The 23,888-nt window shown below is 38.9% G+C and overlaps 1 long non-coding RNA gene across 3 annotated transcripts in view; it reads right to left on the bottom strand.

The window, feature by feature from the left end:
* The window catches only part of LOC127537530 (uncharacterized), a 124,448-nt gene that overhangs the window by 78,690 nt on the left and 21,870 nt on the right, over positions 1 to 23,888 (bottom strand). For 2 of the 3 annotated variants that reach the window (XR_007947248.1, XR_007947249.1), the window contains exon 2: positions 21,089 to 21,138. This is a non-coding gene — a long non-coding RNA (uncharacterized LOC127537530). Of the gene's footprint in view, positions 1 to 21,088; positions 21,507 to 23,888 lie in introns of those variants that run through there. The other variant, XR_007947247.1, reaches the window with a different exon arrangement.

The raw sequence follows: 23,888 nt of genomic DNA, 5'->3' as shown, positions 1-23,888 counted from the left end.
TGAATATTATCTTCCACACGACCGCAGGTGACTCAGAAACACACAAACACACTCACACGAGAAGAAAGATGTGAAACTTTATATATTCTAAGTTCAAAGAAAATGAAAATTCAGACACTGAAGCTGATTTCGCAGTCGGGTGTTTGTTTTAAAGCTCGTTTGAGTCACTTTTTTTCTCTTGTTTGGTTTTCCTGACATATTTTTCTGTTTCTACAGAAGCATGACTCGGATATTGAAGAAGAACGTTCCAGATATGTTGCAGGTTGTGGGCGTTATTTGTGTACATTAAAACAACAGAAAAAGAAGAATTTGGACAGAACACATCTCTCTTTAAAATTATTTTTAGCTTTTAAAGATGCAGAAAGAAAATCCACTTTCATTTAGATGGAATTTCATAATTAAACAAAAAAAACACACACAAAAGATTCAGAATTATTTTCCTTAGAATTTGAATTTTCACTCATATTTGAATAATTCTGTCCAGTTTAAAGGCAAACACACACACATAGAAGTGTAAAGTGGTTTTTATATTCATATATTTCAGCAGAGCCTTCATCACAGCTTTAATTCCATTTAAAAACTTGATTTTTCTGAATTTGCTTTCATCATGAATTCCTGCTGGTGTGAAGTTGATCACTTTCCTTCTGTGTGTGTGTCAACGTGTGAGAAGGAAAAACAAAGCCAAAATGTCAAATGTCTGCTTTCTCATCACACAGGAAGCTTATCAGGCTGTGACATTTTGATTATGGCTTCGTGTTGTTTTTGTTGTTTACAGGCTGATAAACAATACCGACCTGGAGATGCTTTCTGAAGGAAGTCGTGGCATCGCAGCCTTTTCTTTTTTTTGAGATTTTACTCAGATGTCGACTTTTGAACTACTTCCATCGTGAAAAATATCTTAATTTTCGCTTTAATTAGGGATTATTTGATTTAAGATGATCGCAGGCACAAATCTGTGGCGCTGATCTGCATTAAACTCAGAAATAAAACGGTTTGATCATCGAGTCTTTATGCTTCTTGCGACGAAACACCTTGAACAATAAAGAAACACGACCGCAGAGAGATAAAACGATTCATAATAAATAGATTTAAAACGAGGGGAAAATGCTTAAATATGGAAAAACGCACCGCAAAGTCTCCACTGTGCCATAATTACGCATCGAAGTCAAAGTGGACACGAGACGTGAAATAGTCAAATGTTTTTAAAACGAGCCTCACATTTAGACTTTATTTCAATTCATCTTGTTTTTTCCTTCTGTTTTTCCCTCTTCTGCTGTGTAAAAGCAGCACAGACTCTGCTGACAGGTTTTAAAGGCCATCGAGTCTCCGCAGAAAATCCAAAATGTTCGAATGTGACGCAGAAATGAAGCCGAAAAATACAAAAACAGTATTTATAAAAGTCGGTCTCTTATAGTCTGATTATTAATCATCACAGTGAGCAGTAAGAAGTTTGATCTGAGGATATTCTTGCAGCTGCAGCTGATTTTAACCTGAATTTCCAGCAGCAGCAGAATAGACACAAATGCGTCAATCTACTGCTAAATATGAAGAAATATTTAATTCTCTGCGTCTGATTTTTATAAAATCGGGCAAAATGACGACGTGCTTCGACTGTTTTGCCGTAAAACTTTTAATAAAGCGATTTAGTTGTTCCTTAAAGTCTCATCGCTGTGCTTTTATTTAAATCTAAACTATAAAACACTAGAATACATTATGGAAAGTTTAAAGTGACACGAAACACGTTTAATACGTGAAGATAGATTTAATAATACAGTTATTTATGGTAAAATATGTACGAAGAGATCGTGTGATAAAAGGAGTTTTTAAAACGTGAAAAAATGTAAGAAAAATCAGAAAACATACACTGGAAATCCTGCGCATTTTTTTCGTTTTGGTAAAAATGAGATTTGACGCGTCGCTTTCTTGGAATCCTAAAAAGCAAAACGACAAAATGAGCGCATTTAAATAAACATCACGGGCCACACGAGGACACGGAAGAAAGTGGAATAATTTTACAGCACAACTACAGTTTTACAACAGCTATTAATACAGATTATGTGACTTTTACGCAAGAAAACCACCAAGTGAAATTCAAAAAAGCGCATTATTGGATGTGAAATCCGAATGGAGTGTGTAACTGTGTTCAGAGTTATTTAGAGAGAAAAAGCATACAACAGAAACCTTTTAAAAACACTCTAAACTCAGCCCTAAGCGACACAGTAAAACTCTACAAATCTACGGTGTGTTTTGGTGTTTTACAGCGACTATCTGGATGAAAAGTGTCGCTTTTGTTCGACATCAGCCGCATAAAAGGTGCGACAACAAACCTCCAGCAGCACAGACTCGGTGTAAATCTTGTAAAACAGAGTCAGCATGGGGTTTGTGTTATTGTTAGATCGAAATTTAACACAAAGGCGTCGAAAAAGCTGCGTTAAGTTAACTGAAAAGTGTCTGAAACGGAGGTAAGATGAAGAAGTGAAGCAGAAAAACACTGTTGGATAATCAGGCTGTTTTCAGTGGGAAGGAGTCGCCCTCTAGTGGACAGAAAATTGAACTACACCCATCTGAGCCTGACTTATCTCCTTTTTTATTTCTCGCCATCTCTTTTATTATCTGTAGCGCACGTGGTGACATTTACAGAGAACATCGTGACCTCTCATTACTGTCAGCAACCTGCTTTCAGTTTCCTAAAACGCTGAGATGTGCAGGTAAACATCCACACGGTGACTGATCGGTGCTGAGATGATGTGGAAAAACACCCAGACACCGACAAGTTCCTGGAAAGCAGAACAAACCAGTGGAAACCCGGGAAAAGCTCATTTAACAACGCAGTGCTAACGAGCTGCACTCAGAGATGCACAAAGGCGACATGAACACTCAGTTTTTCTACGTTTGTCCTGCTTGGGAGGCAGCAGCTGATCCAAAATGCAGCGAGATCAGGAGCAGATTAGCAGCTTTTATCAGAGCTGAAGCCTTATAAAGCACTGTTAGAGCGTAAACCAATGAATATACCCACAGATGGATGACAAATTAAAGAAAAACTGGAATTTTTAGACCCCTGTCTGGTGGTTTTGCTCTACTCTGCTGCCATGGTTTGGATCCATTTGTCTTTTTAGAGTGCAGAGCTACTGCAGACTAAAGGAAAGCTGCTGTGAAACATTTCTTTCCTGATGGGAGTGGTCTGCTGTCCCTAACCATAGGGGTCATTACACAGTCTGATATAAATCATCTGCTGAGGCTTCACAGTCACCAGATCTCAACTTAACTCAACACCACGGAGACATTTTGGACCTCCACCATCATCAGATTTACAAATGATTGAATATGTTTTAAAAATCCTTCCAGTAGAGCTCCAGAGACGTACAGAATCAACCCACAGGGCAGTGCACACACTTACAGCCGGTACAGAAGGCCAGATTCACCCCCGGTCCAAAGTAAACCCCAAGATGTACTCTGAAGATTTTTTTTTGTTTTTTTACAAAGAGGTATGCTCAGTAAGCAAATCATTAAGAAAGGACCAAACTAGAATGATCTTAAGCTAACTGAAACTGAAAAAAAAATCAAAGGAAAAACTGAACTGCATAATAAGATAAAATGATGCTGTCAGTAAAACATTATCAACACTGGATGCTGTTAATTTCAGCTGATTTCATTCCAGTATCCACTTATATCACCTTTGTATTGCGCTTTGTCTTGATTTCTGCTTAAATAAACCGTTACATCAGCATGAGATCTCAGTATTTTTTTCCTAAAATGTTTGATGCAAATAATGCATTGATGTGTGCTTAAATTAAGACAAAACTCATCTGATTGATGTAATCTGATGTTACATGGGATGTATTTTATCCTGGAAGGGAGTGTTCTGGACTAGGTCTGGGTTTAAATTGGATTAGGGGGTTTAATGTGACTGTTGCAACAGTTTTTCCTTTAATTTGTCACCAGACTGCTCTGTTCTCAATGACACTTTACTGCTGGGAGCTCTACACTTCAGAGCTGTGGCTGCACTCCATCCATCCATCATGTACGCACCGTTTAATCCTCACTAGGTTAGGCTGATTTAGGGTGAAGGCAGGAGACACCTGGACAGGTAACAGCCTATGACAGGTTCACAGGTAACAGTCTATCTACACACAGAGAAATAATCACATTCACACCTACAGACAGTTTAGAATCACCAGTTAACCTCAGCATGTTTGTGGACTGTGGGAGGAATCTGGAGAACCTGGAGAAAAGCCACACATGTACAGGAGAACATGGAGAAAAGCCTCACATGTACAGGAGAACATGGAGAAAAGCCACACATGTACAGGAGAACACGGAGAAAAGCCACACATATACAGGAGAACACGGAGAAAAGCCACACATGTACAGGAGAACACGGAGAAAAGCCACACATGTACAGGAGAACATGGAGAAAAGCCACACATGTACAGGAGAACATGGAGAAAAGCCACACATGTACAGGAGAACATGGAGAAAAGCCACACATGTACAGGAGAACATGGAGAAAAGCCACACATGTACAGGAGAACACGGAGAAAAGCCACACATGTACAGGAGAACACGGAGAAAAGCCACACATGTACAGGAGAACACGGAGAAAAGCTACACATGTACAGGAGAACACGGAGAAAAGCCACACATGTACAGGAGAACACGGAGAAAAGCCACACATGTACAGGAGAACACAGAGACTCCATGCAGGAAGATCCCAGGATGAGAACCGGGGATCTTCTAGCTGTGAGGTGACAGAACTAACCACCGAGAGGCGGCACTAAAATCCTTAAAAACAAATGTCTATTGATGTTTAAAACATCAAAAATGAGCCAAGATGAAAATTAGGGACTTTAATTGGGCGTTTTCATGAAATCATCAAGTGTTTCTTCAGCACTTTAACGGGGATCAACTCAGCATTTTGGAGGAAAATGTTTAATTTACTTGGAGTGATTTTTGGAAACTGTCTGCATTTGTTGTTTTGGGTTGTTCTGAAAACTCCCTAAAACTGACTCTAAGCGGCTTTGATGTTAAACTATCTGCTCTCTGTGGGCAGCTCAGGTTCTTTGTGTTTTTGTATAATCTTGTTGTAAAAATTCCACTTAAAAAAAAACTGAGAACCTTAGCTCTGATGTATCCGTCTCTGCTATTCTCTGTCCACCTTTGGAATATTAGGATTATTATTTATTGCGTGACAATAAAATCCGTCTGCATTTAACTTGTTTTTCTGAACTGTAATCATGCGGCCACGATGGAAGCGGCCACCAAGAATTCTTTTTAAAAGCACAAATAAAAGATGGCACTTTAGCAGCCACATTGTCAGTTGCTTTACAACATTTATCCCGATTAGATAGAGGTAAAGTATAAATGCCGCCTTATAAACAGCATAAAGTGTGAATGTAATAATGTTCAGAGCAAAGGGAGAAGAGGACGGAGCCTGCAGCTGCTTTGGAGCTAAATTCAGACACTTTGAAAGCATCACTCCGTGTGTTGATGCTGATACCTCTACACGTTGTTTTCATTCATCTAAATGCAACGGTTTCTGCTAATGATTCCCAGAATAAAGACGGTATTTCTCTGCATCTGCTTGGCATCGCTTTGTTTGTTTTGCAGATCAAGACGAGTCGAAGAGTTTCGTCTCGCATTTCAGCCAGGTGAAGCTGAAACTGTGGTTAGAACGAGGAGGCAGAGGAGGCAGCAAAGTCACGATTTCTGCTGTTTGGTACCAAGAAACAAAAGAGATTCACAGGAGAGACTTACAAGAAATATAGAAATGAAAGTCGTACTTCTGGGTTTCATCTCCTCAGGTCTGATACCTTTAATGATGGGATTTATGACGATCTGAGCTGGATGCTGTTGTTGTATTAATTAGTTTCAAATCACAGTTTTTCTTCTTAGAATTAATCTTCCTTTTCTGCTGATATAAGAGCTTTTAATCTCTTTACACTTTGGTTTGCAGCTTTCTTGCCTAATACAATTATTTATTTTCCCATTTCACTTCTTATATCTTGTTTTCTCAGTGAGATTATTGATCATTTTGTCTATAAAATGTCAAATTAAGTATAAAAATACCTGACATAAGTTCCAACCATACAAGAAAACACATTCAAATTGCTTGCTATAGTTAGGTAATACTTTAAAAACTGAAATACATTCAGTGTACTATCATATGTGATTCATTTAAGAAGCTGAAACCGGATCATTTTTGGTGGTTCTGCTTTAAAATTGACTTTAAAAACATCTGAAACAAATAAGAAATATTAATTTTCTGTCAATCAATTAGTGATGCAACTATTAATTGATGTTTTTTTTAAAGAAAAAAGTCCAAATTCTATAATTCAAGCTTCTCAAATTTTAGCTTTCTAAGTTTTTTTTCTTTCTCTGTGACAGTAAACTGAATATTTTTGGATTGTGGATAAAGACATCTTGGGCACTAACCAACATTTTGTGAAGCAAACAATGAATTAATAATAGAGGAAATAATCCACAGATTAATCAGAAATTAAAACAATCAGTTCCAGGCAGCTGTACTATCCAATATCCTATTTTCTTTAGTTTGGCAAGTAGAAAATCAAAGTGTTTAAAGTCCATTTTTAGGGTTAAATGTTTCTAAATTTGTTCTTCTGTGTGGAATCTATGAGGGAAATGAATGAAAAGGTGAAACTATGGTTGTTTGTAGCATCTAATAACTTTAAATATGACTGCTCACTGTGATGAAAATAAAAAAATGGAGCAAAAAGGCCACTAGAGGCTGAGCAGCCTCAGTCATGCTGCAGTGTTCAGCTGAATGGGACCAAAATGCTCCACAACCTCAAAGTAATCTCATTTGAAACTATTTATTTGCTTTTAAATCTTCTCATCTTCATATTTTGAGGAACTTACGCCCCCTGTCAAAAGTTTTAGGACACTGTCTCATTCAAATAAATTAGAACAACTTTTGACCGGGGGTGTATGTCTCTCTGAGGAGAACATTTGTCATTTTTCTCAGAGCTGAAGAATTTACAAAAAAAGAGAGAGAGACGGAGTGTTTTGCCACCAAACGAGGCATCTAATCGTAGAATATGAGCTTCTGAAAACTCCTCTGTCATCTGTGACTCGTCTTACAACTTCTGAGTAAAGAGCAGAGTGTTGTTTGTGGCGTTCTTAGTCATTTACTGTATCTCACAGCGTAATCGGTGATGAGTAAAAGGTGCAACAGAGCACAAACGCCCACGAACGCCCACAGACCACTGACCTACTACTGTTTTCACCTTGACGGGATATTCATGCTGTGACATTTATTGATCTCGAACCTGAAAAATCTGACTCATGACAACACACACACACACACACACATACACTCTGATCTGGGGTGTTATGAATGGTTCAGCGTCATTTAAGGACACGCAGCTCACTACAAACCTGCAACACACACTCAGATGTACGCAATAACACACACACACACACACACACACACACACACACACACACACACACACACACACACACACACACACACACACACACACACACACACACACACACACACACACACACACACACACACACACACACACACACACACACACACACACACTGCAAAAACTCAAAATCTTACCAAGTCTGCTTGTCTCATTTTTCATCATAATGTCTCATTCCACTTGATTGAAGATAAATTTACTTAACAAGAGACATTTCAGCAGATGGAGTGACTTGTTTTAAGACATTTAAATATCTTGTTAAGTCAAACAATCTTGAAATGATCTTGTTTTAACCCTCGTGTCGTCCTGCGGGTCAAATTCAGAAAAAAATCAACCAAAATCCTGCGAAATTCGCTGGATTTTGGTTGATTTTTTTCTGAATTTTCTTAAAGAAAATATTACAAGTTTTACTGATAAATATGTAACCACTTTAGATATTTTTAGGATTTTTATTTATTTAATTTCTTGCCAAATTTGGGGATTTAACATTTTTTAAGGGAAACTTTTAAGGAAATTTTTCCTGAAGATTTTGCAATTTTTTAAATAAATTTGGGGATTTTTTTCCTGAGTTTTTTCAGACAAGGAAACTGTTTTTTTTTTGGTGCCGTAAATGAGAACAGGAGGGTTAAGACACCTAAGCTTCACAATCCTGGTAAAATGTAGCTTAAAATAAGTTTTCCAGCTAATTTTAATATCTCAATATTCTAAATATCACATCTTATTTCAGGAAATCTCATCAAGCCAGTTTTCATTTGTTCTATTGGCAGATTTTTTCACCTATTTCAAGGTAAAAGTTCTTTGAAATAAGTTTTTTTCTCTTGTTTCGAGAGCGGCATTTTTTCCAGTGCACACGCAAATTCATCCATAAACTGATGCAGATACAATTCATGTGAAATAATAATAAAAATAAAGGTTAAACTGAGCTCCCTCTTGGTTAAATGGATTTCTACTGAGTCCATACGGCATGTCATGAAGACCTTTACTGACTCATGAATTTCTACTATGAACAGGCTTTTTAAAGACCATGTCATGGTTTCACGTTCACACAAACCAAAACCAGTTTGATTCAAACCACTACTAAGCACACACACACACACACACACACAAAGCTATTCTAACCCCCTTTTTGCTCGTTCTGCCTCTTGTTGTTTTTCTTCTTCGTTTTATTGTGGCTTGTTTTCGTCTGTTCTCCTGCTCTGAATTTACTGTAAAGCTCTCTCAGGACAAAAATACATCTGACTCGGCTCGTTTCTTGTGAAGTTGAGTCAAAGCTGTTGCTGTGTGATTGCAGAGAGTTTTTGCAGCAGCTTTAAAGTCTCCTGTGAAGCCGACACACTGGCACTGCTGCTAGTTTCAGCACAAACAGCACACTGAGGATAGATGCAGACTGGTGAAATATCTGGACCTAAAGCAGCGGGTCTAAGTAAGCGTTCAAAAAGTGGAACAAAAAGACTGCACTTTCAGGGTTTTGGTAGCAAGACGCATAATTTAGGTAACCAAAAATATGTTCAGTTTTCCTCCAAAATTCTAAGAATGAAGAACATTGTTGACTTTAGAGGGAAAGAAATGTTCTTCCACTCCACAGCAGCTCCTGAAGAGACAACGTGGTGAGATCGTTCTCCAACTTCTGCTTCCTAAATCTGATCAACTTTCAGTCTGTTCAAACGTGCACAACTTAAAGCGCATTTCACCGCTTGACACCCTCATCAGAAAAGTGATATTAAAAGAATCTATGCTTATTAGGACTGGGCATGTTAACGCGTTATTGTCACATTAATGTGCCCACTAATTAACACTGACAATCATTCTATCGCGTGTTAACACAGTTTTTAAAAATTATTATTGTAACGGACTCATGTTGATGTTGAGGTTTCAGTTCTATTGTTCAGTTCCAGATTTACCTAATGTCAGTGAATGTGTCATATTTAGTTAGCTCACCTCTGATTGGCTGAGAGTCAGCAGTAGAGAGAGCTGGGAACGGCGGCTAATTCTGGAGCTAAGTTATGGGGTTTGTCTAGTTATTCTGGAGCTAAGTTATGGGTTTTTCTAGTAATTCTGGAGCTAAGTTATGGGGTTTTCTAGTTATTCTGGAGCTAAGTTATGGGGTTTGTCTAGTTCTTCTGGAGCTAAGTTATGGGGTTTTCTAGTTATTCTGGAGCTAAGTTATGGGGTTTTTCTAGTTATTCTGGAGCTAAGTTATGGGGTTTTCTAGTTATTCTGGAGCTAAGTTATGGGCTTTTCTAGTTCTTCTGGAGCTAAGTTATGGGTTTTTCTAGTTCTTCTGGAGCTAAGTTATGGGGTTTTCTAGTTATTCTGGAGCTAAGTTATGGGGTTTTCTAGTAATTCTGGAGCTAAGTTATGGGGTTTTCTAGTTATTGTGGAGCTAAGTTATGGTTTTTTCTAGTTATTCTGGAGCTAAGTTATGGGTTTTTTCTAGTTGTTCTGGAGCTAAGTTATGGGTTTTTCTAGTTCTTCTGGAGCTAAGTTATGGGGTTTTCTAGTTCTTCTGGAGCTAAGTTATGGGTTTTTCTAGTTCTTCTGGAGCTAAGTTATGGGGTTTTCTAGTAATTCTGGAGCTAAGTTATGGGGTTTTCTAGTAATTCTGGAGCTAGGTTATGGGGTTTTCTAGTTATTGTGGAGCTAAGTTATGGTTTTTTCTAGTTATTCTGGAGCTAAGTTATGGGTTTTTTCTAGTTGTTCTGGAGCTAAGTTATGGGGTTTTCTAGTAATTCTGGAGCTAGGTTATGGGGTTTTCTAGTTATTCTGGAGCTAAGTTATGGTTTTTTCTAGTTATTCTGGAGCTAAGTTATGGTTTTTTCTAGTAATTCTGGAGCTAAGTTATGGTTTTTTCTAGTTATTCTGGAGCTAAGTTATGGGGTTTTCTAGTAATTCTGGAGCTAAGTTATGGGGTTTTCTAGTTATTCTGGAGCTAAGTTATGGTTTTTTTCTAGTTATTCTGGAGCTAAGTTATGGGTTTTTTCTAGTTGTTCTGGAGCTAAGGTATGGGTTTTTCTAGTTCTTCTGTAGCTAAGTTATGGGGTTTTTCTAGTTATTCTGGAGCTAAGTTATGGGTTTTTTCTAGTTATTCTGGAGCTAAGTTATGGAGTTTTTCTAGTAATTCTGGAGCTAAGTTATGGGGTTTTCTAGTTCTTCTGGAGCTAAGTTATGAGGTTTTTCTAGTTATTCTGGAGCTAAGTTATGGGTTTTTCTAGTAATTCTGGAGCTAAGTTATGGGGTTTTTCTAGTTATTCTGGAGCTAAGTTATGGGGTTTTCTAGTAATTCTGGAGCTAAGTTATGGGGTTTTTCTAGTTATTCTGGAGCTAAGTTATGGGGTTTTCTAGTTATTCTGGAGCTAAGTTATGGAGTTTTTCTAGTAATTCTGGAGCTAAGTTATGGGGTTTTCTAGTTATTCTGGAGCTAAGTTATGGGGTTTTTCTAGTAATTCTGGAGCTAAGTTATAGGGTTTTCTAGTTATTCTGGAGCTAAGTTATGGGGTTTTTCTAGTAATTCTGGAGCTAAGTTATGGGGTTTTTCTAGTTATTCTGGAGCTAAGTTATGGGGTTTTTCTAGTTATTCTGGAGCTAAGTTATGGGGTTTTCTAGTTGTTCTGGAGCTAAGGTATGGGTTTTTCTAGTTCTTCTGGAGCTAAGTTATGGGGTTTTCTAGTTCTTCTGGAGCTAAGTTATGAGGTTTTTCTAGTTATTCTGGAGCTAAGTTATGGGGTTTTCTAGTAATTCTGGAGCTAAGTTATGGGGTTTTCTAGTTATTCTGGAGCTAAGTTATGGGGTTTTTCTAGTTATTCTGGAGCTAAGTTATGGGTTTTTCTAGTTGTTCTGGAGCTAAGTTATGGGTTTTTTCTAGTTATTCTGGAGCTAAGTTATGGAGTTTTTCTAGTAATTCTGGAGCTAAGTTATGGGGTTTTCTAGTTATTCTGGAGCTAAGTTATGGGGTTTTCTAGTTATTCTGGAGCTAAGTTATGGGTTTTTTCTAGTTGTTCTGGAGCTAAGGTATGGGGTTTTTCTAGTAATTCTGGAGCTAAGTTATAGGGTTTTCTAGTTATTCTGGAGCTAAGTTATGGGGTTTTTCTAGTAATTCTGGAGCTAAGTTATGGGGTTTTTCTAGTTATTCTGGAGCTAAGTTATGGGGTTTTCTAGTTGTTCTGGAGCTAAGGTATGGGTTTTTCTAGTTCTTCTGGAGCTAAGTTATGGGGTTTTCTAGTTCTTCTGGAGCTAAGTTATGAGGTTTTTCTAGTTATTCTGGAGCTAAGTTATGGGGTTTTCTAGTAATTCTGGAGCTAAGTTATGGGGTTTTCTAGTTATTCTGGAGCTAAGTTATGGGGTTTTTCTAGTTATTCTGGAGCTAAGTTATGGGTTTTTTCTAGTTGTTCTGGAGCTAAGTTATGGGTTTTTTCTAGTTATTCTGGAGCTAAGTTATGGAGTTTTTCTAGTAATTCTGGAGCTAAGTTATGGGGTTTTCTAGTTATTCTGGAGCTAAGTTATGGGGTTTTCTAGTTATTCTGGAGCTAAGTTATGGGTTTTTTCTAGTTGTTCTGGAGCTAAGGTATGGGGTTTTTCTAGTTCTTCTGGAGCTAAGTTATGGGTTTATCTAGTTATTCTGGAGCTAAGTTATGGGGTTTTTCTAGTTATTCTGGAGCTAAGTTATGGGGTTTTTCTAGTTGTTCTGGAGCTAAGGTATGGGGTTTTTCTAGTTATTCTGGAGCTAAGTTATGGGTTTATCTAGTTATTCTGGAGCTAAGTTATGGGGTTTTTCTAGTTATTCTGGAGCTAAGTTATGGGGTTTTTCTAGTTGTTCTGGAGCTAAGGTATGGGGTTTTTCTAGTTCTTCTGGAGCTAAGTTATGGGTTTATCTAGTTATTCTGGAGCTAAGTTATGGGGTTTTTCTAGTTATTCTGGAGCTAAGTTATGGGGTTTTTCTAGTTGTTCTGGAGCTAAGGTATGGGGTTTTTCTAGTTATTCTGGAGCTAAGTTATGGGTTTATCTAGTTATTCTGGAGCTAAGTTATGGGGTTTTTCTAGTTATTCTGGAGCTAAGTTATGGGTTTATCTAGTTATTCTGGAGCTAAGTTATGGGGTTTTTCTAGTTATTCTGGAGCTAAGTTATGGGGTTTTTCTAGTTGTTCTGGAGCTAAGGTATGGGGTTTTTCTAGTTATTCTGGAGCTAAGTTATGGGTTTATCTAGTTATTCTGGAGCTAAGTTATGGGGTTTTTCTAGTTATTCTGGAGCTAAGTTATGGGGTTTTTCTAGTTATTCTGGAGCTAAGTTATGGGGTTTTTCTAGTTATTCTGGAGCTAAGGTATGGGGTTTTTCTAGTTCTTCTGGAGCTAAGTTATGGGTTTTTCTAGTTATTCTGGAGCTAAGTTATGGGGTTTTTCTAGTTATTCTGGAGCTAAGTTATGGGGTTTTTCTAGTACTTCTGGAGCTAAGTTATGGGTTTTTCTAGTTATTCTGGAGCTAAGGTATGGGGTTTTTCTAGTTCTTCTGGAGCTAAGTTATGGGTTTTTCTAGTTATTCTGGAGCTAAGTTATGGGGTTTTTCTAGTTATTCTGGAGCTAAGTTATGGGGTTTTTCTAGTTCTTCTGGAGCTAAGTTATGGGGTTTTTCTAGTTATTCTGGAGCTAAGTTATGGGGTTTTTCTAGTTCTTCTGGAGCTAAGTTATGGGTTTTTCTAGTTATTCTGGAGCTAAGTTATGGGTTTTTCTAGTTATTCTGGAGCTAAGTTATGGGGTTTTTCTAGTTATTCTGGAGCTAAGTTATGGGTTTTTCTAGTTATTCTGGAGCTAAGTTATGGGTTTTTTCTAGTTATTCTGGAGCTAAGTTATTTTGTAGTTGTTCTGGCTACGGCCCACAGTATCCTGTGTGAAGGTTCAATAAACCAGCAGAGACCCAGATAAAGTCTCATTCATTCACCACGTCTCTAAACTAACAGTGGAGCGAGGCTTCAGACTGGCTGCATTCAGAGTATGGAAGAAACAGAGATAAACTCAAACAAGACAAGCTAACAGCCACAGAGAAGCAGTTAGCTACAGACTGCATTCTGATTAGAAGATGTCGGTTGGAGGATCAACGAACGGCGGCTTGTATGCGCCTCAACCTGCATCACTGGAAGGTTTTCAGTGTGACGACATAAACCAGGATGAGAGTCCCCGATGCACAGTTTGAGTCCGACACAAAGCCATTTGCTCTTCTTCCCATGATTCCTGTCACTCTCCACTGTTCTATTTAATAAAGCCTAAAAAGGCCAAAAAAGAAGTCCAAACATATTATAACATGAAAACATTATAATGTTATGATAATGGCTCTGGACTGTCAGGGTAACTTGTGAGTTGAGATTTAAAAGAAATGATTTAACTGCTGCTGTGTGAAGGGAATGCTGCTGCTAAAAAGTGTTTGCAAACCAAATGTTACTGTATTTTTGTTCATATAGCAGTACTTTACAAATCAAAGTGCAGAAAACACTACTTTTAAACTCATTATTTAATTGTATGCATAACAATGCAGTTAATTGGGATTAATCGCAGAAACATGCGATTAAAATTTTAATCATTGCCCAGCACTAATGCTGATGTAACCAACCTCCTGTAAATAAGACGGTGTAATGTCTCATTATCATTCTACAACACAGGGGCAAATAAAGCTTGTTTGTAGTTCTTTAAACCAATCACTGCAGTCTTTGTAGAGCTTAGCCCGGGATGCAGCACTGGTGTCATCTCAAAACGGCGACAGAAGTTATTCTACTGGAACATTTGTGTGCAAGGAGTCGAGAACTGTCTTTAAAAGGAGTTATTCACTAACAGGAACCAAGCAGGTTTATCTAATTGCACAATCTGAATCCTACAGTCCTGAGTTTGTTGGTTCTCAAAGGGATGAGCAAAATGTATGATGGAAATGAGAGGATTATACTAGAAGTCTACATCTGGTGAGTCAGACTGACATTAATTATGTCTAAATGAGAAAATGGCATCACTTTAACAGGCTGAGGAAGCCAGCAATGTTGGGGATCATCTGTCTGAAAAAGGTCTTAGACGTCCAGGTAGACAAGAAAAAGCAGGAGAAAGTCGCTGCAGATGAGATACGTTTACCTTCTAACATGCATGGTAGCAACCCAAGATGTTCTTCTAAACCTAACCCAGTAGTAAAACAAAGCAGCAAAAATAATAAAAACAGAATAATAAGTCAGCTCCTTTCTACACAGGACACGAGCTCCAGTCTGCTGAGTTTGTCTCATGACTGCTCTGATCTCGTTGCTCTTGGTACTACCTCATTTCCACTCATATGTCTGTCCTGCATTTCTGTTTTTCTCTTTCGTCTCCATCATAGATCATGAAGAAAATTATGCAATTGCTGATGTCCAATTCATTTATGAGGATGATTCACGCCAAAAAAAAGACACAACATGGATGTAGATCGCCGTTTCATTTGGTTTTGACTCATTTTAGGTCAAAGATAGAGGAAAATGATGCCAAAATGAAGCAGAAGGGTAAACCCAACCCCCGGTGTGGCCAAAAACAGGCAGCAGCAAACACTTTTTAATAAGTTTTACAATGAATATTCGCGCTAATAATAATAATGTTAAACAAAAGCTGTATTAAATGCTTTATAAATGCTGTATCTGTCATTTCTGACCACAAAAAAGTGAAAAAGTAAGATCCCTGCCAGACGTGGTGGTTTGAACTGCTGTGTGACACGATTAAAAGCTCCAGAGTGTGAATAAATCAGCATAGCTTAGATTAAAAGGTGCAAACTGAGGTCACCAGTCAGCTTTGTCACGATCAGCATTGCTCGTTCTTAATCTAACTTACTGTAAATTAACAGCAAATTTGAATCTGTATCGATTTGTGTGCGACGTTTCCGGTGGAATATTACCATAAAAATGTAAAATACGACGTATTCTCAGATCGAAAGAAGGCCGATCGCTGCGTACCTCGAGGGAGACGAGCTGCGAAGTCATTCTGTCTCTGGATGACACATAGCAGGTCTCACTTTTCCTTTAGCTGCTCTTATCTGACAAACATTTAACCCTGGTGTCGTCCTGCAGCTCAAATTGACCCGTTTTAAAGTTTGAGAATGTGGGAAAAAAATATAGATTTTCACAATGAAACGCATTTTCTACATTTCTGGGAAATTTTTGTACATTTTTTGGTGGAATAAAGAAATGTTTAAAAAAATGTTTCTTTAGGAACATTCAGTAAAAAAATCAACCAAAATCCAGTGAATTTCGTTGGATTTTTGTGGATTTTTGTCTGAATGATTGACAACAGGAGGGTAAAGTATCCGTTGTCATTAAAAAAAAAATTAAGCAAACTAGAGATGGTCGAGCAGAAAGACAGGATATTCTAAGATGGGATGACCCAAAAGAACATTATTAAATCTTCATGAATGTACGGTATTTGTTAGCCAACAAAACTTCTCCAATGAAGACATAAAGCACACAGCATTTCTTTGCAATAAATGTTACCCGTGTACGTTCTACTAAACTCCTGTGCAAATGGTGTTTTACGACCAGATCATCAAAACAGAAACAAAGCTGGCATCGGTGCCGTTCGATGCTGACAGACAGAAAAGAGTTCTTCGGCTGGACAGGCGATAATCACGGTCAGACAGTCATATTAGCGCTCAGTTCTGTTTTACTTTGTGACTTAATTCTTGTTTTCAGTCGCTGTATACTTTCAATTTCACCCGCTGCTCGGTTGGGTTTGGTGAAGACCGTAGTTTGAATTAAAACACACTCATCCACAACACTGACCACATGTTACGAGGCAAACTTCCCGTTGCCTACAAAGGAGCGACAGTGACGACAGCGGCAGGGCTAATTTGGATTCTGTTTGTTGGAAGTGCCCTGCATGTTCAAAAAGGACGCTAAGAAACACCGAGTGAATTTGGTTTGTGGCTGGTTTGCGTTAGAAAACGATGCAGAGTGGAGCTGCATCGAGCCGGTCGTGGTGGATGGAGGAGCACACAAAGCTTCAGGGTCCACATCAAGACAAAAGCTTCTTTGGTTAAAACCAGGAAAAAACTGTAGTTTCTGTCACACGCTGATGATCACGTTGTGTCTGACATGACAAACTGGATCTTGAACCTTAACATAACCACAAAAAACTTAATAAAACTGCAAATCTGTGGAAGAGTCACACAGAAAGCACATTAAATACCTCTGATGCGTTCAATATGAGGATTTTTGCAGCTGGCCTGATGAACGTTAATGAGCATTTCCTCATTATGTTGATAGAAAACCATCAAAATTACTTGTGGCATCGGGGTTTGGTTATATATAGAGATACTTTCTGAGAATCGGTGTTGAAATAATTGGTTTTTAGTACTGAGAAATCAATCGCGGAAACATATGGTTTAGCGCCATGCTGAGATAACATCTTCTTGCCTTGCAGTGTTCTGCAGGCACATTTTTAGTTAGATTGGCACTGATGCAGCAGCTACAAGGCTGGCCCTCCTGTTTCTTCATTTACGGGCACCAAAAAATATTGTTTCCTTGTCTGAAAATGTTTTTTTAAAATTCCCCAAATTTCTGAAAATTTGCAAAACTTTCAGGAAGAAAATTCCAATAATTCCTTAAAAATTTCCTTGAAAAGTTGCATTTAAAAAACCCACAAATTTAGCAAGAAAATTCTTGCAAATATTTTCAAAAAAAATAGTAAAAATCTTCCAAAAAAAATCTTAAAAATATCTAAAGTGATTCCATATATATCAGTGACACTTCTAATATTTTCTTTAAGAACATTCACAAAAAAATCAACTTTTTAAAAATTTTTTGGTGAATATTCTTAAGAAACATGTTTTTAAACATTTCTTTTATTCCACCTAAAAATGTTCAAAATTTCCCAGAAATGTTGAAAATGTGGACATCACTAGTTTCACTGCGAAAATATATATATTTTTCCCACATTTTCAAACTTTAGAACGGGTTAAATTTGACCTGCAGGACGACACGAGGGTTAAAATAGCGCAACAAATCTAATTTATTCCAATTAACTGAACATTGTAGTTTATTTAAATTCAGTCCCTGCTCAACACTTAATCCATGTTTGAGCCACGTGGTTCCTTCAGTCGTGTATTTACCCACAAGGCTGAGTGACATGAATGACGGCTACACTGAATACAGTATTTTTTATTTTTTAAAGTTTCGGGGGTGGGAGAGTGTTTGGTGCTTCTCTACCCGGCAACAAGGAGCTGAGTCATCTCTGTCACAGGCCTCCCACGCCTACCCACGCTGCACTGCTCTCGGTCTCTCTCGGTGGTGGAGGTGCATGGCCGCGGACTTGATACCAAAACTAACTGCATCACTTCATCCAGGCCCACAGATGACAAAAACACACATTTACGGTAAACGACGGAGGGGGAGGGGGGGGGGGGGGGCTTGACGGAATAGGGTTGGCACGGGTGGGTGTGAGTGTGTGTGTGTGTGTGTGTGTGTGTGTGAGTCGACCTTCTTCTGACAGTTGATGGAAACTGATACCACTTATCAAACGAAAAGTGTGCAAAATGAAAGGGGAGGCTGAAAGGGCAGAGAGTGAGAAGGAGAGTGAAAGATGTGCATTTCAAAGTGTGATGACCGACTGTGTAGGTCGCAGTATGAGGATACCAGCTAGGGATGACATTTATGAAGGTCAAGGTCAAGGAAACGGTTCTGATGATGTGTTTTAATCATACTGACAGCTTAGAAACCGATTCATATTGTCTAATGATGACTGAAGCCCAAACATGAGCCACAGAAGGCCCCTACTGAGTCTAGGGATTGCTCCATATTGGTGAATAAATCAGTTCTCTACCATTTTTAACTGATTTCAGTGATTTTACCGCCGTCTGGTGAACTATCTTTGTTTCAGCCTCAATGAGCCATTTAGTTGAATCCGAACATAAATTCTGCAAACAAAAATGACACGTTTGTAACTTCTTCAACCTAAATTATACTTTCCATACTTCCCACAGAGCCACAAAGACCTGAACGCTGGCTTTAAAGTTCTTCCTCTGCTCGTCTCAGAGGTTGTGGACAAGAGACGAGTGTCAGCCACGTCTGGACATCAACAAGCCGGCCAGTTTGCTGACTCACCATGTCTGTTGTGCGTCTGTGTAGACGGAAAACCCAACATACTGCTGTATGTACAGAGTCACATGAACATCCACTGCATCCTTCTCATGGTAAATTTTGCATAAGTAACACGTGTTCTGACTGAGAACTCCTTAATGCTGAGTTGACACCAAACAGTCAGCAGGCTGATGTTGTGAGATGCAGCTGTTAGCGTCCACTGAGGCGACACGTTCCACCGTGTTCACCAGCGAGCAGCGATCGAGTCTCCAACATCAGAGTCTCAGTGGCTACAACCAGAATTACAGGATTACAGACTACTTTAACCTAAATTACCCCTTTTTATTGTTACAGCTGAACCCATTATGTCCAAAAATCTCTTCTGGTTGTTGCATCTGGTCTGCAGTGTTCATTGGAATGAATGGATCATGAATAGATCCTTTTCATGCTTCTTCTGCTGAGTCACATCAACACAATCACAATATAACCGTCAGAGTGTGCAAAGATAGATGTAAAGCTGGAAGTATCCTCCAGGCATGAAAAGTGAAACTAAACGTGCACGTGAACTTACATTCTTTCAAACAGCCAGCAGGGGGCGACTATCCTGGTTCCAAAAACAAATCAGATTGTCCAGAAGTCTACGAGAAAATGACTCTACTTCTTAGCTGAGCTGCTGTTTCAGTAAACATCTTCCCGATGAGTTTTTGGTCTCGATCGCTAGTTTCAAGTCTCCTTCAAAACAGCGTCATGTTCATTTTGTAAATTTTGGCTCCATTTAGAGGAAAATAGACGATAAAGCTGGTTAGGCTTCAGGATGGGGGTGTTCAGTGGCTCTCAGTTGAAGCTACCCCTCAGGATTGGTTTCAAAAGACCAAGGTGGTGATGGCAAAAGTCCAACTCGAGGCTTGAAAATGGTGCATCCCAACCCAACAGCTGATGTCATGGTGGCTACGTCCATCTTTTTTATACAGTCTATGGATGCCAAGTGGTAGGCCTTGTCCACACGTTCTTTGGTATTTTATAAAACACAACTTTTTCTATGTATTTTGGCCTTTGGTTCTTAAAAAATGCAGTTTTTAGTCTCTGAAAGTAGACTTTTTGGAAAGAGGTGCAGATTTTCAGGGAACTCCTGATGCAGTGTTGACATGCAGACGGTCAGAAAGTGAGATTTTTGTGAACAATGATGCCGACATCTATGTTTGCTTTCTTAATTGGATTATATCAGTCACTACAGGTGCTTCTCTGATTCATCAATCACCATCACATGACTCTACAACCAAGCAGCCACTGAACAAGCACCAATGAATTTCCAAACTGGTTTAACTACAAGAAAGATGAGAGCAATTCTCAAACTTCGTTGGGCAGAGATTGCTTCTGATTTAACGCGCTGATTTAAAATGAAATTGATCGTCACCCTAGCGACAAGTAAACGTGATTTTGGCAAGATATATAGCGATATATGGCGTCTGTGTGTCCAATATTTCTGCTGCTTCATTCACTAAAGTGTTAAAAATCTCTACACGTCGCTGGATTACGGGGAAATTATTGCAAACTACGTGCAATCAGTGAAGAAGTACAGTCATCATGGATGGCTTGCCCACTCACAAAGAGACTCTGTTGATTCAAAGTGTGAATGTGGAGTGTGTTATTGATGGTTGTCTCACATGTACACTGACAGAACAAAGCCTACAGATCTTATATAATGTGCGTCAGTGCGGGCTGTGAAACTCCTGCTAACGTCACCAACAGACTCTGCAAACAGGTCGATCAAAGTGACTGAAGGGCTCCAGAGCTGGAGTCCTTTCATCACTCCGGCCCATGTGAAGGCAGCTGCTGTAATATCAGCAGGAGATGCAGCACCGCCACTTTCACTTCTGCCCTTCAGAGGTGCGGTCAGTGCGTCACTCTGCGATTACACGACTAAGTTTGGAGCAACAGGTTACATGCCAAGTGCCAAATATAGATAATATGTTTTTTTTTTTTGCCGCAACCCGACCGGCTGCCAGCAAACAGAAAACAGTCGTCCCTCACAGCGCTGCTCAGTGTCTCTGTCATTATCCACCATCACATTTTACATTGCATTTCCTATTTTTAGCCCATCGCTGCACAAGGCGAACCTGAGCTTTGCATGCCGAGCTATTTATCGCTGTAGGAAAATCTCTCTCTGTGATCTATACACAAATAAGAGGATTCATCAACTGCTTTTTGAAGCCTTAAGAGGAATAAAATGAAGTCAAACAGCCATGCAGCGCCTCGCACACAGAAATTACCCCAAAGTTTGGAAAAAATCTGCAATATTTTCAATCTATCGCTTGATTCCTTCCTGATTTTTAGCCTCATATTTTCTCCACTATTAAAAACAAGCTACTTTACAGCCTTTTTTATATTTAGACTCGTCAGACTGAACCTCCTCGAAGAGTAAAGTTGGTCTACAACGATGAAGCAACTCCCCTCGACTAGCTCATACATTAAAAGTGACATAACAGGGTTTCCTAGAAGTGCATTCATTCTCAGCTTAATAAACACCAGTGAAGTTGGAAAAAAAAAAGGTGATGTCCAGCTTTTTGTCACTTACCAGTTTGTCTCTCTTCATCCTCCTCTTCATCAGAAAGTCTTGAGTGAAAACTAAGAAGGGCAAAGAGAAAGAGAGAGAGAGAGAGGGAGGAAAAAGAAGAGAGGAGGAATGTTTTAATCACCCTGAAGGAAGCCAGATATCTTCCCACTCACATTACTGAGTGTCCTACTCACACACAAACACACACACTCAGATAGCTGCAAAGGTCAAGGTGAATCACGAGGAGAGAGAAAAGACACAAGGTGGTGACAGGGATTGAAAGAAAAGACAGTAAGACAGAAAGTAAAGGCTCCAGAATGAGAGAGAAGAATGAATAGAATGCAGAGAGGAGGTGACGGAGGGAGGAGAGCGCTCAGAGACTGGAGAGAGAAAGAATGAAATGCATGGCTTGGCTGAGTCATCTCTAACCACCACTTCCTTCAAAAAGCTCGACTAAAAGCTCTACTAATGACTGGCCAACTTCTGAGGCAAGCACACACACACACACACACACACACACACACACACACACACACACACACACACACACACACACACACACACACACACACACACACACACACACACACACACACACACACGAATCTCCTACTTAAGCTGCAGTTTTTTCTTCCTCCTTCAGCTTCAAACTGCTAAAACTCTTTTCCCTCGAGACAGTTGTGTTCGTGTGTGTGTGTGTGTGTGTGTGTGTGTGTGTGTGTGTGTGTGTGTGTGTGTGTGTGTGTGTGTGTGTGTGTGTGTGTGTGTGCTTAAGCCTATCTCAGAGGCTTGACTTGAATTAAAGATATGAGGCCGTTATAACGATCATGTCGTCCTGCAGGTCAAACTGACCTGTTATAAAGTTTGAAAATGTGTGTGTGTGTGTGGGGGGGGGGGGGGGGGGGGGGGGGGGAGACGACACTGTATTTTCACAATGAAACTTCTGATGTCTATATTTTCAGCATTTTTGGGAAATTTCTGAACATTTTTTTGGTGGATAAAAGAAATGTTAAAGACGTTTCTTCAGAACATTCAGAAAAAAATCAACCAAAATCCAGCAAAATTCACTAGATTATGGTTAGAAATTAGAAGTTTTAGAAATTAGAAGTTTTCCTGATATATATGTAATCACTTTAGACATTTTTAGGAATTTTTGGAAGATTTTTACTCATTTTTTGAAAATATTTAAATGAATTTTATTTTTATTTTTAAATAAAACATTTAAGGGAATTTTTTAAGGAATTATTGGGATTTTCTTCCTGAAGGTTTTGCAAATTTTTGGATTTTTTTCAGACAAGGACACTATATTTTTTGGTGCCTGTAAATGAGGACAACAGGAGGGTTAAACGATTCTGGCCCAAACATTCAAAAAGCTGATGGGGCTAGCATGAGGCGCTAAAAATGTCACTAAATGACGACTGAGGGTCCTCACAAAGATGGAAATACCAACGTGTATTTAAGGGAAAGCCTGAGAAGCCGACTCATGAAGTGACCCCAACGAACTGTGTCGTGAGAAAAAGCACAATCTACTGCTGAATTTTCCCAGAATTCCCAGAAGCAATGGCTTCTTCACTTTTTTATTTTTGCATCAAGGGAAACTCTGCTTAAAACCAGAGTGTGAGTGCATCGTTTAAAGAAACAGTTCAACATTTTGGAAGGAAAAAATGCTGTTGGCTTCATGTTAAAGACTCCCCACTGGCAAATATCTGTTGTTTTTACATTGTTGTAGTTGTTTTTTTACATGCTGGAAGACGAATCTTCAGCATAATTATGAGTATTTCCATGTTGAAAGAACAGCAGTAGCCTCAAAAACAGATTTAGACTTCAGGAGCAACAAGTCTAAAGAGTTAAATCTGAAAGTTCAAACATATATGTCCAAATGGTTCATTAATACAGCATGCCATTGTGTAGAGGAGTTTTACAGCATTTAAACAGAGCTGTAGGTGAGCTGGTGTGCTCGAGTAAGGGGTAAGTGAAAAGAGGTGGGGGAATCATAGAACTGCACGTTTTAGAGTCAACACTTGTGTAGAGTAACATCTAAGATATTTTAAGGCAGGAAGGGATTTTTTTAAAGCAAAAACTTCTAAACATGTAACTTTGATTCACACAGATGAGTCTTCAGGAGCTAAATTTAAGATCAGAGAGGCATTTTAAAGAGAAAAATAGAGCACATTATTCATTTAACAGATAAGAAGTTGACTTCATAAGCAACAAAACACACATTTCCTGACTTCTGCAGTATGACTGGTATGACTAGTAGCTGATGGAAGCTAATTCCACATGCTATAGTTTCTACTGTATTTGCATTATTGAGTCAGCTGACTGACTTTACGACTCTCTGCTACTTCAAGTCTACAGTTAAGACATGTTTAGTGAAGCTGTGCATGAAAAGCTGCTAAAAGTCACTTATTAACACAAACAGAGAGAGTTATCCACTGGAACCATTCAGCAGCAAACACCAGATACCTTCTGAGCAGCTTTTAGTGCGCTGGCCTGATATTTCACAGGTTTCACTTTTGGTTTTGGCCTTCGCAATGTCACCTCAAAGCGACTACAAGACTTCTGGATGCTGTTATTTGCCCAGAAATAGTTCCACTGCACATACAGCCATATAAACACAAACTGTTTTGCATTTGTTAAACCAGCACACAAAACATCTTAACTATCAAGCTTTAAATGCGTTTGTGTGCATACTTTTTCTTAATTTTCGCCCGTTTTCGGTCTTCTTGCTAAGCTAAGCTGACCACGTGCTGACTCCAGCTCCATATTTGTCCCACACACACATCAATCCTCACATCTCCCTCAGAGAGAAAAGCAAACG

This window comes from Acanthochromis polyacanthus, chromosome 15, assembly GCF_021347895.1.
Source record: "Acanthochromis polyacanthus isolate Apoly-LR-REF ecotype Palm Island chromosome 15, KAUST_Apoly_ChrSc, whole genome shotgun sequence".
NCBI lineage: Eukaryota > Metazoa > Chordata > Actinopteri > Pomacentridae > Acanthochromis > Acanthochromis polyacanthus.
The sequence above is the reverse complement of the archived record's forward strand: the minus strand, read 5'-3'. Positions and strand labels throughout refer to the sequence as shown.